Raw genomic sequence first — 10,285 nt, 5'->3', positions numbered from 1 at the left:
TTAAAACTCAGCGTCACAATGCGGTTTCGATCCGACAACGGGCCCCAATTTGACGCTGGCGTTTTCCGGGCCGCGATGGAACAATGAGGAGTCGCTGTCAGCAATTCCACACCAAACTGCAGCCAAAGTAACGGCCATGCTGAAGCGGCGGTCAAGGCCGTCAAAGAGCTGGTTGAAAAAATGTCCCCTTCCGGAGACTTGGACACCGAGGAGTTCCAGCAGGGACTCCTGGAATACAGAAATACCACCCGTGAGAATGGCCTTTCGCCCACAAAAATGGTATTTGGACACCAGTTCCGTTCAATTGTCCCGGCGCATCGTTTGGCGTATGCGACGTGTTGGAAGTCTATCATGGATGCGAGGGATCGCCAGGCAGCCACAACCACCGATTCCAAGATGCGGTACGATCTTCACTCGCACAGCCTTGCCCCTTTACCAATCGGCACAAATGTACGCGTGCAGGACCCTATTTCGAAGCTGTGGAGCCACGTAGGAGTCGTCGTGGCAATCAGGCGTTATCACGCATATCGCGTCAAATTCGCGAGTGGTAGCGTGCTGTGGCAAAACCGGTGATTCCTGCGTCGCCTAGTTGAAGCCGACAGAGGCAACAGCTGTGACGGTGGAGCCCTGGATCGGGCGGTCGACAACGGAATCGACGGGCAAGGTGACGCGTCTCAGGCCACGGAAGAGTTGGACACGGATGGAACCAACGCTCGCGTTGACAACGGCAATACCGTGCTTCGCGCCCATCACCCAGCCCCGTGACGTAGCAGGCGTAGTCGGAAGCCGAGGATAATTGTCTCCATGGAAGCCGCGAACATATCTCTGTATGCGTGTAAACTCTCGTATTCATTACAGCTTGCTTGTGTTTCTTGTTTCTTCGTGTAAAAGCTGTCACGACCTAGTGTGGTTGCGGTTTTTTGTGTTATTGCGTGACAGCTTGGGAGGAGTTACCGTGTTATTGTGTGTTTACGTTTATGACCGCGATATGTCGCGTGGCTCAGACTGTACGAAGCAGCGGGCCGAAATGAGGGAGTCTCCCTTCGGTTCAGCAAGAGTTTGGAAGCTAAGTGCTCGTCTCGCTGAATGCAATTAGTTAATCTCGTGATTAGCTACCCAGACTCAACAATCTAACAGTAATCAATTACAATTCCTACGGAACCAAACGAAAAAATTTACTTTCTTTTTGATGTCCCACACATAATGAAATGTATTCGGAATCACATATTCAAACACAAATATGTAGAGGTAAATAGTTTTACATAACGTTTGAAAGAAACACTATATAACGATTTCAACGTTTTCTTAAGCATTACAGTATCAAGGAGAACATGTTCAGTTGGAGCATTTCAAGAAACTGTATAATACTGAAGAGATGAGAATGAAACTGTATAATACTGAAGAGATGAGAACCATTCCCTCAGGAATGGTTCCAAAATTGTCATGTACACATTTTTCCAAATACATGGCAAAAAATTATATTTAGATTTCAATTCAACTTGAATCATTTAAAGACACTAAGCCAACGGTTATAATGGTCAGACTGTTGAATAATGCATTTGATGTCATGAATGGACGAAGTAGAAATGAATAAGTTGACAAACCAAACTTGCCCGAGAAAAGAAAGGTAGCCGTATGATTGTTTTCTCTTCAGGAAACCTTTGTAATTGAATTTTTTTTTCAAAAGAGCTTTGCAGCAACTTAAGATGCAATAGATATGACGTTTACCTTTTCCACTGAAATAGATATTACATCATTTGGTTGCCACCTATTTCGGCACTTTTTTTCGGCACTTTGATTTCTTCGTATTTGGCACCCCATGCAAACCACACGTACTCTTACATTAAAAAAACGGTCGGTTTCGGCACCAATTTTGTGCCAATCCTCAACATCGTTGGTGGTTCGAACCTGAAAAAGATTAAAAGTGCTATTTTTATATTTATAATTTATCGTTTAAAGTTATATTGATTGTTATTATTATTATTATTATATTATATTGATTGTCAGAATAGTTATTTTTATATTTATAATTAAGCGTTTAAAGTTATATTGATTGTTTAATACCTCTTGCATGAAGATTGACCAAAGTTTAGGAGGCCAAAGCAAGCTGTCGATCCAAGTGTTTTCCATGTAATCACACAGCTTTCGTATCATTTTCCGCTGCTCCCGGTTTTCAATTCCACAGCAACACGATCTTCAATTTGCAAAGACAGTTGAAATTTTTCCATGCGGTAGGAGGTGCAGAGACATCAATTTCTTGCAAAAAATTCTAGTTTTTAGTTTATAGCTATACTTGTAGTTATATATATATTTAAAAACTCACTTGCAAATCCCCCGAATTAGCGTGTCTCTACGGTTACGGTTTGCTCTTGTCAAACCTATCACATAATTAAAATATATTTTATTTACACTTGTTATTTATTAATTGTTTTTTGATTATTCAGTAATTTAACCTAATGATTTAACGTGTCGAAAAATACACTGGGTCCAATGGAACCCACTTACAAATATTCGGACACCAATACCAAACTCTTTTTCGATGGCCAACCATACTGCCTTCTCAAAATCAACCACAGATTCTTTCAGGTCGAACCTGTAACAATAAAGTAAGGAGTAACACAAGGAAGTGTTAGTTTAACAACTGTAAATAATTTCACGTGGTCAATGACCACGTTATGTGATCCCGCTGGTATTCAGTACAACCGGACGTATGACGTCAGAGTTTCCCCCATATATAGTCATCGTGTAATCTTGTATCGCTTGTATCGTCTTACTCTTGTTGCCCCCGAATACAACGTAGTGTTACAATAATTTTCACCTGTTTTCGATAGTAACAGTTTTAATGTGTTCCAGAAAACGTATGTAATCCTTTTGTGTTCTGCTGGACATGAGACAAAGATTAATGGCACCATTTTCAATCGTCCACATCTGCATGAATGGTTTCTTGACGATGCTAAACGTATCATCCATGTACCATCTTTTTTAAGTTTTCAACAGCCGTGCCTGTTTGATTGTATAACAAACTTTGTGTCGGCACATGATGCTACCTGTAATTTTATTGTTTGATAGATTATTTAAATTGTTAAAATAGCTGCAGTTATTGTTTATAGTTATTTATTATTATATTATATGTTTCTTATTTCAATATATTATGTTCTTACTTCTTCCGGTCACCATGTCATGAAAGGTAAGTCCATCCGGAATTCCATCGTCTTCAAATGAAAAATCGAGCGTTTTGGGGTTGACCGGACGTGTCTTAGCTCTAGCGAAATTTTAGTCTGTAACAAAGGTATAATAGCTAATCTTTGAAAACAGTACAAAATACCTGGCCATGTTGACTGATTTGTAAACTTGTTTTCTATTCACAAGTTTCATGCGTCTGTTTGAGGCAAAATGCGCTGCGCTGATTGGGTCAGTAATGGCCTTTGCTGATTTCCCCTTACATTTCAAGACCTCACGCTTATCGTCCCTGTAAATAACTTGGGATTCATAAACATTTGCTTGTTTGGGATAGGAGGCAATTTGATGTCCTCGCTGGATGATTTTAATGCCTGCAAAGTAAATATAAAGGTAAATATCAAGGCAAATAAACAAAATTTATTAGTAGGTAGTTACCTGATTGCAAAATTGAGCATTTACAAGGATTGAGCTTTTGCCGATGGTTACACCGGTAAAGAATACCATCGCTCAATACCTTCCTGACCAAAAGTTGTATCCATGTTTTCGGTCAACAAGGATACTACTTAACCTAGATTAGTACAATACCATGTTAGAACCATTATTAAAGTAAAACATCGGAGCTTTACTTACTTCTTTCCGCCTTGTAAACAAGTTTCCACCACTTACGTGTAAGACGGTGGCGTTAACGTTGACGAGATGAGCACCCAGTGATCAAAATAGATCAACTGTCTCTTCACCCAACGAAAGATCACTCTTCGTTACATCTTCTTCTGATACATCATCTCAAGGACTTCTACATAGAGATTGGCTCTCGGCGGAACGGTGGTGTGCCCGACGACGTCCTGGAGAAAGCGTGTCTGACGGTGAACGGCAACGCCGACGGCTTCGTCTATCGAGAGTCACGTCGCCTTCACTTTGTTCACTTTCCCCTTCACTCTCCCTATTTACTCCACTTTCTTCTTCACTTTCATGTTCACTTTCTTCCCTAATTTCTGCACTTCCTTCTTCACACTTCTCCCTATTGTGTTTACTCTCCTCCCTATTTTCTTCATTTTCTTCTTCATTTTCTTCTTCACTCTTAGCTCTATTTTCTTCACTATCCGCCGTATCTTCACTCTCTTCTTCATTTTCTTCTTCACTCTTATCCCTATTTTCTTCACTCTCCTACCCATTTTTTTACTCTTTGCCATATTTTCTTCACGTCTTGTCTGTCTTGTCATTCTTGTCATCCTCAGTGGATCGCCGCACCACCGAGGATAGGGAAGTCGATGAGCGGAGGCAAACAACTTAAGACGGCCTACGGCTCGCAAGAGCCGTAGTTGAGAGGCTGAAGTGCGAGACAGTTATATTGGAACTGCCTGAGTACTTTTCCATATATATGGAGACACCTGTTGAGGGTGAAAGAAACGACGTTAGGGTTGAGCTCATTGGGGCGCAGCCTGCAGAGCTCATCCCGCCAGAGTAAAGGTTCAGTTCCCGTAGGGTTTTCAGGAAGGTTACCGATCGATAACCGGTAGGGAACATCATCAGCAACTGTTGCCCTCTATTCCAGGATTGGACGCTCGAAGAAATCAGACAACGGTGTAGTAGTTATCGGCCGCAGCCCGATAAAGGTGACAGCTGTGGTTCCTGAATCGTGCTACGGCACTAGTCAAAAGGTTAACCGAGCGAAGGTCATAATTCATAACAGTCTGGCAGGCTCACCCCCGTAAGTCCCGACTGATCATCTGCGCCAGCAGTTAACTGGCCCTACGGGAAATAAATCCTAAAATTGGTCCTTCGAACCGGAGAAACCAGTGTTAAAAAATTCGTCAAAATCCGAAAAAAGTTAGGACTCCGAAACGCCGAAACGACGCCGAAAAATAATATTTTTCAGCTGGGACTTCGAAATTTTGCAATTTCTCCGTTGAGGACTTAGAAAAAAGTCACCACAATTAACATTTTTTCTTTTCTTGGTATTTCTGCTTGCAGTGTAAGACAATAACCGTTCCCCCAAGCGGTATACCGCTCGTTTGAACGGGCGCTTGAAGGGAACAACCTCCACTCTCTTTGGGTCGGGCTTGATCGCGTTGTCCCGAGAGAGGTCTTTCTGCCCCTCGGGCTTAGGGAACCATTCCCATGCGCAACCTCAGCACCATCCAAACCCAGGATCTCGCCTCCAGCCCGGTTCGCCCCATATGCTAGACCGGCAGAGCAGGATCTAAAGTTTCTCAACGACAAGGAGAGGGTGGAACTTGAGGCCGTTCAGCGGGTGAAAGAGAAGCACGCCCTTGCGATTGTTATTGCCCAGCGCAAGGAGAAGAACGTGGCGTTGACTGCCCTGTACTTGCAGCAAACCTGCCTGCTTCGGCGGGAAAAAGAAGCGTTAGAGCAGAGAGAGGAGGAGCTCGCCAAGTTGTCAGCCGCCAGGAGACTTGCGGCCAAGGCACCGGAGCCTTACGTCCCCTCGCAAATTGTCACACCGGCGGTACTACAAATTCAGCCGCTTCCGGAGGTTGTGCCTCAACCGGACCGTTCACTCCGGCTCCCGAAGCCATCTTGGTGACCCCGGTACGCTCGTCAAAATCATCCAAATCCAGAAGCAGCAGAAAACACTCACGGAAAGAGACGCCCGGGGAAACACCCCGTTCAAGCAAAGGTAGCCGAAACAAGACTATCCCGTCAGGGAAACGAACATCCGAGAGGCTAGCCAAACAATTCCGCAAGCACGGGATATCCACGTCGGACGACGAATACGTGGTGTTAAAATCCCCGCAGAGCCCTTATTTCACCTGAAAAGACCCTGAAATGTTGTTACGTTTAAGAAACTATCGTGTCATAAGTGATTAAATTTTTCGGTAAAAAAAAAATAATAATAATGAGCATGGAACCTAGAGCTAGAATTACGCGAGACGGCCGAGAGGCAGGACGCTGTGATATCAGCGCTCGAAGGAAAGGCAAAGACTCTAGAAGTGGAGGTGCTCAGAATCAGTTTGCTTTTCCCGCAGGTAGAGGCCCAGATAAATCAAAGACATTCGGTGGTAGAAAACAACTTCAAGGAATGGACAAAGAGAATACGAGACGAGATGGATGCCCGAGAAAGAGTCATTATTGGGTCACTCCAGCAAGACGACTCGCTGACAAAGCAAGTCATACTCGAGTCCACCAAAGCGATGAAAAAAATCAAGGAAGATCTCCTTATTGAGCTGAGGCAGACTCGACAGACAGAGCAAAGGGAGACCACCGGAACCATGGGAAACTCCATGGAGGAAGGAGCAACGGCGAGAAGCCGAACCTCCAGCAGCACGTCGGCGGCAACCACCTCTTGTGAGACAAGAGATGAGTTGACGGCCGAACGATATACCCTGTTGACTAAATTAATGGGTGCTGCTCTTGTGGTGAAGTCGTCACGAGACAAAGGGGAGCGACGAGTGAATACACTCAAAGCTCAGACCAGACACGAAAGAATAGAGGAGATCACTCGGAAGCTAGCGGAGATCTCGACGGCAGAAGAGAGAGTGAGCGACCACGAGCAGCTAGATATAGCGCTGGGAGAAATGGTGGTGTTGGATCAGTTGGCGGAATCTCAAAAACGAGATTCTGCGCCGACGACTACGACGCTCGTCAATTGCCTAGCGTTGCCTCTTCCGGTGTTTAATGGAGAAATAGCAGCGTGGGGAAGTTGGAAGGCGGCTTGGTCAACTAAGAACACTCGGTTGAGCAATACTTCAGTTCTACCGCAGTGGTAGAAACTTCACGATGGGCTCACAAATACCGTTGCGGCGTTAGTCAGCCTCGGAGTGTACACTAAGACGAATGAAGGTGGGACGATGAGGAACGTACGTTCTCAAAGATATTGAAGGCCCTGAAAAGGGAGATAAGACACAAAGAAGAGGATGAAGTGTTGTCGACGAGTTGTAGCGGGAAGCCCGTGCCAGAGTCGGCAGCTACGACATCGAACAACGGAAACAGAAGCATGTTGTGCTTCTTTTTCCAAAAACCCCACTTGCACCACATCTGCAATCAAAGGTCGTCGGCTCGAAGAAGGGCGACATGCGAGAAAGACGGCCGTTGCCTAGCCCGGTCGAACCGAACGGAACACTGCATCTCGCGGATTCCGTGCCGACACAGCGGGAATACAGAACATTGTCCCTCCGTATGCGTGGCGAAACCACGGGCGGGGGAATATACGACCACTTTCGCAAGAAACAGAGGATTCTCCCCTCAAAGACCTTCAAAGGTGGTGACGATAGACACCAGCACGTTGACGATTTCCACTAGATCGAAAACGGGAGTGTTGCCAACGTTCATGGCGTACCTCAAGGGGAACACCGGTGACAAAATAACCATAGTCGGTCTGATTGACTCTGGAAGCGAGAGAACGTTTGTCCATCAGGACACGGTGACCAGAGTAGGAGCAGAGAAAGTAAGGGCGGAATACCTGGCGGTCAACGGGTTTGGCGACCAGAATAAAGCGGGCAAAAACCACGCGATATTCAGTCTCAAACTAACGGGACTAAACAAGGACGCCCGAGAGATAAAGATCAAAGCAATTGCGAGGAAGTTCTTAGCAAATGCGAAAAAGGTCACCCCGACAGATTTCTCAAAGATCTTACTAAGCGAGGGGAAAGATCTAGCCGGTTACCGCTACATAACCGGACAGCAAGGCAACCAGTTTGACATTATCGTTGGCTGTGATTTCATCTGGTCGATAATGCAGCACAAGACTGTCCCAGGCGCCAATGGGTTGGTCGCATGTGCGAGCAAAGTCGGCTGGCTGATATTCTGTACGATAAGTGAAAACGGCAAGACGGAAGAGCAAGTGCTGTCAGCGACAGTGGACACTCAGAGACCGATGGCGGACTTCAAAGAATTTTGGAGTCTGGATCATATGGGGATAACCCCACAAGAAAGATCAGAGCCCGCATTCTTGGAAGCGTATCAGGAGACGATTCAGTGAACCGAGGACGGGAGATCCCTGGTGTTGTTCCCCATCAAAATCGGCCATCGTAAAATCGAATCCAACCAGAATATAGCGATGATACAGCTGCAGGGACTACTGGGCTAGACACTGCTGGAAGATAAGTTGAAATATAACGAGATATTTCAACAATATATCAGAGACGGGTTCATCGAAGAAGCAGACCGAGGATTCGACGGTACCTGCACTTACCTGCCTCACCATCCGGTGATCAAAGTGGGTGCAGAGACGACGAAAATACGGTCGGTGTTCGATGGATCAGCCCACTTGAAAGAAAGAACGAGCATCAATGATGCGCTGGAGACAGGGGCGAATCTGAACCCAGAAGTCTTGGCGGTCTCGTTGCGATTCGGACAAAATCGGATAGCCTGGACAGCCGACATTACTCAGGCGTTTCTCCAAGTGGAGATCCACCAGAAGCACGGGAAACCGATCCGGTTCATCTGGATAGATGACCCTAGAAAAACAGAGCCCAGGTGGATTGAATACCGATGGAAGAGATTACCGTTCGGGCTGTCATGCAGCCCGTTCGTTCTCAAAGCCATCATACCCAAGCACCTGAAAGGGTTCAAAAGAAATACCCCGAGACCGTGAGACAATTACAACAGCAGTTGTACGTCGACGACTGGTTTAAGGGAGGGACCACTGTTGAGGAAGCGGAGAAACGCATTCGCGAAGCGTTTCGTTTTTCCGCGTATGTTTTCCCTTTGCCTCGCATATTAACGGTGGTGCAATGGTTAGCCGGTTAGCCGGTGATGCGAAAGGTCTGTGCTTCGAATCTCGATAAAGTCTAGATGAATATTTCAGAAAAATTGATTGAAAATTGAAAAATACAAAAGCATCAAATACTGCAATATCATGCTGCTCTACATGTTTCACTACATAAGTCAATGTCTTGGCTAATGGATAGCGAATCGCAATACGTAGTAAATATTTTTGTCGACATGTTAGCAAGTCTTAAAAAGTGTCTGGTCTCGATGGAAGTTGAGGATCATTGGTGGGGTAGATACTAATGGTTCACGAACGCGAGCAGGAACGTGATGAGTCATGACGGGAAAAGGGAAGAAGACACAGATGAACCTAAGCTACAAAATGAGTATATTGTCACATTCTTAAAGTGTACCTCAACTTCTTTGTTGATGACTCACAGTTAAGGGGACGGGGGACTGCGCGTGCCAAAAGCTCCCGGGGGAGATGGGGAGTGGGAAAGGGGTGTTATGTTAAATACATTAAGATTATAACTTGATGACATCATGGATTACGCGGATTATGACTGGACTTACAGAGTCTAAGTTCAACTATAATCCTTCTTCTGTTTTTCGCCGAGCAAATCATAAGCTGAAAAGATCGAATGATGATCTCCTTTTGGGATGCCGAGCGAATCCGAAAGCTTTCTTTCTCTTAGGTCTAAGGCTATGAGTTCATATATAAGGCAACAATTTAGGTTTGAGCATTAATATTTCGCAATGGCTACATTTCACCGAGGGGTCGGCAGCTCTAAAAAGTAAGGTTTTTGGCGGTAAAAAAGCTAAAGAAAACGAGAAAATGTTACTGGGTGTTTTGAGGAAACAAAGAGAAAATAAAAGGTAGAAAAAGCAGAAATGGGTGTTGCAATAGGAAAATAAGCGGGAATTTAGGAAAAAGAAGAAAGAAAAGGGAATAAAAGAGGCAGAAAAGGGGAAAAAACCTGAATCTACAGGATACTTTCTGCCCAATTCACCCAGATTGGTGGGGTTGGAAAGACCGTCGAGATTGACGAATCCTTGTTCGGAAAATAACGTAAGCATAATCAAATTTTAATTAACGTTTTTTTTACACATTAACTAACTCGTGCATTTTAATTTTTACATGCAGGCAAATATCGACGCTGGAACTACAAAAAAGGCGAGTGGGTGTTTGACGGTGTGGAACGCGGGACGAATCGCTGCTTCCTGGTGATAGTGCCCGACCGGAAACGAAAAACGTTGCTTGCCATCATCAAGCAATACATCGCGCCTGGCACAACTATTATTTCGGACGAATGGAGGGCATAAAAGTGTCTTGGGTAATTAAACCTTTCTTTCAATTATTTGTCGTATCGTATAGTTTATACCTATATTAACGCTATCGCGGAATCATCTCTTCACGTGTTTTGCCCTCTCCATG

General features: G+C 44.9%; 1 pseudogene; it reads right to left on the bottom strand.

The window, feature by feature from the left end:
• Positions 1 to 5,717, bottom strand: LOC116927000 (annotated as a pseudogene).
• Between the last annotated feature and the right edge of the window lie 4,568 nt (positions 5,718 to 10,285).

Source organism: Daphnia magna, linkage group LG7, assembly GCF_020631705.1.
Source record: "Daphnia magna isolate NIES linkage group LG7, ASM2063170v1.1, whole genome shotgun sequence".
Lineage (NCBI taxonomy): Eukaryota > Metazoa > Arthropoda > Branchiopoda > Diplostraca > Daphniidae > Daphnia > Daphnia magna.
Note: the sequence above shows the minus strand (reverse complement) of the source record. Positions and strands in the feature narration are given on the sequence as shown.